Here is a 7812-nt window from a genome sequence, read left to right as displayed (position 1 = left end):
TGTCCTGCTAAGGTGCCTTGGTCTGTAAGGTTGCAGCCATCCACCTGTGCACTATACTAACTTCAGATAGAAGAACAGAATAGATACTATGAATTGACTGCAGATGATTTATTCATCCATTCCTCAAGAGTCAAAATTCTTTTACAGGATATTGAGTGACTTGTCCTAGCTGCTCTGTATGGAGGAAATAAAACTCCCAGTTCACCTACAGTATGGCACTTATGCCACATGCTAAATCTATGGGCAAGCCTTCTGTCAGCTGTGACTTCAGTTTGTCTCCAGACTACCTTTTCTTTCGAAAGTTTGGAGCCTCGTGCGGTAGGTGTGATGGTCTGAAGGTGACTGGGTGAAGAAAATGCCGGCTTGGCCGCACAAGCAGCCAGCAAAGCAGATTAATGGTCCCTTTAAGCACACCGCCTCCAATCTGCCTCCTTAACTTAAAGCACAGCCCGGCGCACCCTCCAAGTCAAGAGTCTTACCCAAGAAGCACTGCGTCATGCCACCACCGTGGGCACGCAATTGGCTCACGCCCGCGTGTGCCTTTTCCCGGCAAGGCGCTTTCCCAGAGCCCATTTTCCACAATCTGCGGATCAGCCCCGCTCCCCTTCCTTATTTGCCAACAAGAAGATGCGGTGCCCCTGACTTACCGTGCCCAAGTTCTTAAACGCATCTTTAATTCAGCAACTTTGAAGTGGCGCTTTGGCAAATGCACTCAATCAATTATAAATGAAATAATCTCCTTATGATATTAGAGATTTTAAAGTCTAAGAAATACTGGGAGATTAAGGAGCCCAAATCAGTTTTAGCAGTATCTAAAGTGACAGGAGGAGAATAATCGGGAGGAATGGGGAGAAATTTAAAACGATTATGTAGATCTGTGTCACCAGCGAATGTTTTCGCAAATCCCGGCATGATCTACCGCAAAGGCGGAAACAGATTATTCTTGGCCTCATTTAAAGGGCCTGGGTTCTTAAATGGCTTTTTAAAAAAGAATAAAATACATACATGTACACACACACAGGCACACACACACAGGAGAGTGCAGGCTCAGTTCTTTTCTTCGTCCCAAAAACAAAAGGAACCAGTGACAAGTTCACAAAGTCAATCATTATCCAGGTGGCCTGCTATTAACATACACATTTGCTCTTTGCCGAAATGCATCTGCCTGACTGCTGAAGTATGTGCTGAAGGTAGCACAGTATGACGCTAATCACCTTCTGAGGTGCAGCCCTGACTGAGGAGACCTTTCGCTGGGGCCTGGTTCCACTGATGAAGTCAGGAGCATGGCAAAATATATTCCCCTGCATCGACCACAGCCAATGACAACAAGCGAGAAAGGGAGAAGACCCAATGGCAACAGTAAGGCATGGCAGTGGAAGAGGTGGAAGGTTCCTCCACTGCTAAGAGATGTGAAATGTGTGTCCAGAAAGCTGAAAACACACTTAGATAACATGGAAAGGATGCAGACATGTTGAGAGACAAGGCAAAGGGGGGGATATGCAAGTTAAACGTGAAGCTAGATTGCTGCGAGTCATCATGTATCTCCATTTAAAACGACTGATAATATGAACAAAGCAATGGCCTCGGTATGCTACCAATAATTATGCCAATTTAAATAATTCACATAATGTATTCAATTAACACAAAAACCCTGTAACTATCTAGTTCTAACAGACATTCATTCAGTTTAACCCAGGAAATGAGAATTAATCAGTGGGTCAAGCTATGGCCCAACTGACGCACACAAGGCTTTTGAAGTTAAAGGACTCTATGGTTCCAGTGACTCCATTATTGCTTAACTTTCATGCTACGGGCTTAAAGGCTTTTTTCCCTGCTGGAAAACTCTAAATCATTCTCCATCGATCGTCTCCATTTAGAACGTCCGTTGCTTTCTCTCTTTCACCTTTTTCAGCCCAGTTGAGTGCAAGAAAAAGCAAAAATCAATGGCAGGCCAAGCCAGCGGGGTCAGAGGTCGCCGGGGTCCTTGACAAATGTGTCAGCCAACTCTGAGACTAGAGGGCGATGGAGGGGCTGTCAGGGCTACAGCAGTCTGCGGGGCTTGTCACAAAGCAAATTTTCGGCCATTGATCGCGAGAGTGTGTATTTGTGCGGGAGACTGGGGGAGAGGGCAGGGAGTTAACAGATCAGCTTCATAACCCAGGAGGAAGGGGTTTATATAGCTTATGGGCAACACATGTCAAATCAAATGGAAACACAACATCAGGAAAAAACACCAACAAACTATGATGACAGAGTGTTTCTGGTCCCCCTGGGATCAGAACAGGCCAGGATAAAATTACGAGCTGGAGTTTCCTATTTTAGTTTTTTCAGACTTACTGCATTTGTTAGTTTGTGTATTAATGTAGAGTATTTCTTAATTAATCAAAGCCATATGTTTATAAAGATGTAAAAACTTAATTTTACTTTGGAAAGGTTAGGAAAGGTATTTAAATATGTTACTTAACATAGTTGTGGAAAACTCAAGAGAACAACCTATTTTAACAAAAAACATTATTAGATAGCAAGACACATTTAAATAAACAATGTGTATGAAATGCTTATAAGGATAATGGTGCTATTTTCACACATCCTATGATTTCAGACAAGTTACAACTTTATGTAATAAGGGATGCTGAAAAACCTGTAAGTGATCTTCACATGCTGATTTTAATGCTGAACAAAATACAACAAATGATTTGAAAAAATCTAAATTAAACAAAGGAACATCTGAACAACAAAAAGAAGTTGCATTTTTTGTGAAGCTAAACAGACATTCATGTTCTGGGGAGGTAGCAAGGAGAAGTCCTAGGACTCCTACCCCTCTGGCAGCTAATTATCTCATTATTTAATGGTAGTAAACATTCTCAGCTTGTAATTATAACTGGCTTAAACATTTTGTTTAAATGGTGACATGCACTGAAAAACTAGGACTTGAGTCTGAGATCATTTCATGGTCTAATAATAATTGATAATGACGAAAACCCTAGTTTTTAGTATGTGATGCCCCACATATATGGGATTAGTTTATCAAATATGTATGTGAAATTAATCAAAGGTCAGAAATCGTTGTGTAACAAGTATATATCAAAATTCAGCCAACAACTGTGAACAGAAATAGCTTAAATTTAAATCTGCTGACCTTTGGGTCACATTGGCCAATATGATCACTTTAATCTCTGAGCCTTGGTGAAAAGTACCTCTGTGCAGAGCTATTTCAATGATATTCAGTAGCAGCCATTTATAGTTATGTAATGCCGAGGAGGACGGAGCCTCCTCTGTACAAGACAGTCCAAGGACATTGACCAGGGCATCAAACCTAGATGTCTGAACACACATCTAACCATCTTTCTGTACAATGTCAGGTCGTGCCCATTCTTCTATTTTGCTTTCTATATGTAATATCAAACCCAGTTCTCATTTTCATCTGAGTCTTGCTGAAAAGGGTAAATTATTGAAAAATATTTATTTAAATACACTTATATTTGTTACTTTTATTTATTTGTAAATTTACTCATATAAGCGTTGAAAACTAAGTGGGCATGCTCAGTTTTTCTTTGCTGTTTCTCTGATTTTTCTGTTCTCACTCTCACGCCATTGGCTTGCTTTTTCCTCATATATTTTCTAAAACTACCACATTGTCGAATTTCCTCTTCTCTTCTTGTATTCAGACTTCTTTTCTCACTTACATTCTTACATATTCAAAGAGAAACTGTGACAGCAGTCTATTCTATGGAACAAACATGCATTCCTATTTATTTATTAGGCCTAATACTTTGACTTTATTGATTTCTGGGATAGTTCATATTCCATTTTGTGGAATGAATTGTGAGGGCGCTGCCTATACAGTACCTGTGGTAACCAACCCTGTTCCTGTAGATGTCCTGTAGGTTATCACACTAACCCTATCAAAGCATACCTCATTCATCAGCGAGAGATCTTGTTCAGTTGCTATTTTGTAGTGTCAAGTGTACCAAATTAGGGTTGATATGCAGACCTAAAGGATGGTAGATTTCCAGGTACAGGGTTGGTGACCACTGGCCGGTATCTTTTGTGGCCACTGGGCTGCTTTGGAGCCTCAAATGATATTGAAGTTGTATTCTTCTTCGCCCTGAATGGCTCAGGGTCTTCAAATATGGCTGAACAAGATTCTCAATGCAAAATTGGGAGATTGGATTGCATAATGCATCCAATGGTTCAGTTGCTGCTTGGCTAAGATGTTGGCAGTCAATTTATATTCGTGTGCATATTCATTTCAAGTCGGTATATTATTTTGACTTAGATGGATTCATTTTTATTCAGCCTAATCTTTGTGGGACACCCAACAGACTGACCAAACCTGAGAAGCAGGGTTATGGGTGACATGAAATGAGCTACCAGATCAATGAATGGGTCCAGCTATTGTCAGCACTGATCCAAAAGACAATCAGACAATGGCCCATATGTGACTGAAGTGGAAGAAAGACATTTAATATTGGCAGCTACATGGCAACAACAGAAACATGATAACTGGAAATTAACGCTTGGGTAAATTGCTAGCAACTGTGTCCATTGTGGCTATGGTACATCAGCTAGAATAAATCTTTACCAAAAAACCTTAAGAAAAAAAATAACAACATTAATAGTTCGCTGACATGATAGCTGTGTTATTTGTTCATGAGTTAACAAGCTATGCAATATACTTCTATGGCTGATCAATCATGTTAAATGTTTGTTTTGTTTCTTCAGGATAATGTCTGTTTCAGGAAACACATTAAACACAACTCACTCACTTTATAAAAATTTCTTCACCTTAGAAAATTACCAACAAAAAAAAAAGATTTATGAGTATGTCCCTCTATATAAATAATCTTTGCAGATTGGCCTGTGTTTTGAACCAAATACTTAATTACATTTCAAACATACTGTGGGAGGAATCCTCCATTGTTGTAACTACAGGGAAATTCACAGGTTGCTAACTTATATAGAGTCGCTTAGACTTTATGATCTAAGATTAGGACCTTGTAGATGAAATGCATTAAATCCATACAGTTCTGTCTCACTTTAGTGTCCCCATGAATTTTTAATTACCAGTCACTCCATCCAGAAGCCAGCTCACTTTCCTAAAGGAGCACTGGGAGACAAATAAAGGGATCGGTTCAGTGACAGCTAGAGCCGAGTGATTGACATCTTCATGTGAGGGGCAATTATCACCGCTATTCCCACAGAGAGGGGACATGGTTAACTCTCTCTGTGCTTGATAGCAGTCTGATTATACAGAGTTTTTTGTTAAATGGTTATGAGGGGGGGGGGGGAGCTCCGCCCCCCCCTCCGACGGATCTCATGGGAGAAGGACCGAATGCGTGCTCCATTGTGAAGGCCCGTGTTTCCCTAGTGATTTAGTCCAGCTGCCACGTCTTCTGCCTCACACGAGCACACCACAGGGATGTGTCAGTCACGCACACGTGCATTTGTGGTGGTGGTGGTGATGGGGGGGGGGGGGGTGGGGGGGCGGGTTCCTTACCTAGATGACGGCAGGGCTGGTTAACCAAACTGGCAGCTTTGGGCTCTCTGGGGTGTTTACTGCCCTAGGCCAACAGAGGGGTGAGGGACTTGTTCGTATACAGGTAGGAATCAGCCCATATTCCTGGCCAGTGGACATATCCTGAAACTTATAAAATGCAATCACTCTGTGTTTTCCAAATAGTAATAAAGTAATACATTAAACTGCTTAAAATTCATTACTTTATTATACATGTCAGACATTCATATAGTTTTATTTATAAATGTTGAAAACACTGTTACTGTAGTTTTATTTTAGAAATGGTAATGCAGTTAATTGAAGAAGTATTGAGTCCTCAGGGAGATATTAAGTATTGAGTCCTAGATAATATATAAACATACGGATACATATTAAATTATGATTATATTTCATTTAATGCTATATGTTATGTATGTATGCAGAACTCCGACATGCATTAAATTGGATAATGTAGCAGGTTTTTAAAAAATGAGGTTAATGTTTGTGGAAACAGATAAACCCATAAGCCACAATAGACGGCCCCATGGTGGCAATTAGGGTCCTAATAAATCATCCATTAAGGACAAAAAGGTAAACAAACACCCATTAATCCAAGCCTTACCTGTGCCTCCCCTGACTCGTGTTGCGTGGGGGAGGGGGTGGGTGAGGGGTGGGTGTGAGGATTACTAGCAGCAGGACGAGAGCCCTAACAAGGAGGCCGCCTCTCCACTGTGACGGCCCTGCCCACCTCTTTAACATGGACAGTTGGGCTCAGCAAGAGCCCTTTGACTACGACAGGGGCAGACAGTGCAGGGGAGGCAGAAGTCCAGGGAGGCGGGCGGGGGAAACGCTGAGGCGGAACAGCACTGCTGCTACGCACCCTCCAGTACCTCACCCAGCAAAGCAGCGTTTCTGAAGGCAGTGTTTGTGGGGGAGCGCGGGTGCGGCACTGCAGACGAAGGGGAACAGCCAGCACTGCTTCTCCTGCTTTTCCTGATGGTCATAGCTGCTGCGCTGGCACAACCTTTAAAACGTGTCCCCTGAGAGGTGGGGGATTGTTGGAATGAATTCTGCCAAAAGGGCTCTCTTTTATACCGAGCGATTTGGCTACATGGAGGTTCATGTGAAGACTTTCGACAATCTAAATCCCCTTTATATTGCTCTGCACCGTTGCATTGCAATCTAAGTATTGAAAATGCTGTCTCATGCAACACACACACACACACACACAAGAAAGTGACGTAATTTCCAGTAATTTGGGTAATATTACCAGCTTGGATTGTTTTTTTTTTTGAAGGAACACAGATCACGTAGCAATAAAATATTTCTGCTGTACATGCACACTTCTGTATGTGAGTGTGTGTGTGTGTGTGTGCATGCGCCTGCCTCTGCTCTCTAGGGGAGTGAAGGATCTTGTACTGGTCCTGGCTGCACACCGGCTCTGGCCCCTCTGGCAGCAGTGGGTCACTAGGTTAATGCAGGATGAGGTCTTGCAGGCTAGCAAGCAAATGATTTTTAAAGGGCTGTTTGTAAAACAAGCAGTAAAACCCAGATTAAGAAAAAAACAATAAAACAATCCCTTCTGTTCATTGGGTAATACAGTGCAAGGCCAGATTTATGTGTTACAGATGCAGGGCACAAGGCAGGCATACCAGACCTTGTTGTCAATAAAGAAGGTTTAACAGGCACGCATGACAGGTCATTTACAGTAAGGGCCAAAGAATTATGAGTTTAGGGATAAAGGCCTTGTTTATATAATCTGGGCCTTGTCCAGTCTAATGGGGAAACTGCAGGTTCCATATCATCCGCCACTGCAAGACATGAAGAAAATGATTAGCTTAATTGGCTATGATGACTTAATTGGCCGTGCTGATCACTCCATTAACTCAGGATTAGCAGAAAGCAGACTCGCCAAAGGAAAAGGAAAACTCAGGCGTAGATGCCAAGACTGAAGAAAGCTGGGTATGTGATCTTCTGGCTAACATCCAACTATCCCATTTTTCACAGCTTTATGCTCACTGTAATCATCATTTTCAGCTATGGGCAAATAATTCCCCTGAAAGTGGCAATAAAACAGACTCATTTGGCGGTGTAATATGTAATGCTGAGAAGCACGGCAGAATCTAGTAACAAACAGCATTTTATTGTAATTATCCATTGCAGTAATAGAAACTCCACAGGGAGTTAAAAATAAGGCGCAGGTACGCTTTCACTCTGTGTTAAAACCCCGGAACAGCTCTCAGTCTCTGAATATAGGGAACCAGATAACTCACTGATATTACGAAGGAGAGCTGATAGGATTTAGCGACAAAAGA

This window comes from Anguilla anguilla, chromosome 4 (assembly GCF_013347855.1).
Source record: "Anguilla anguilla isolate fAngAng1 chromosome 4, fAngAng1.pri, whole genome shotgun sequence".
Classification (NCBI taxonomy): domain Eukaryota; kingdom Metazoa; phylum Chordata; class Actinopteri; order Anguilliformes; family Anguillidae; genus Anguilla; species Anguilla anguilla.
The sequence above is the reverse complement of the archived record's forward strand: the minus strand, read 5'-3'. Positions refer to the sequence as shown.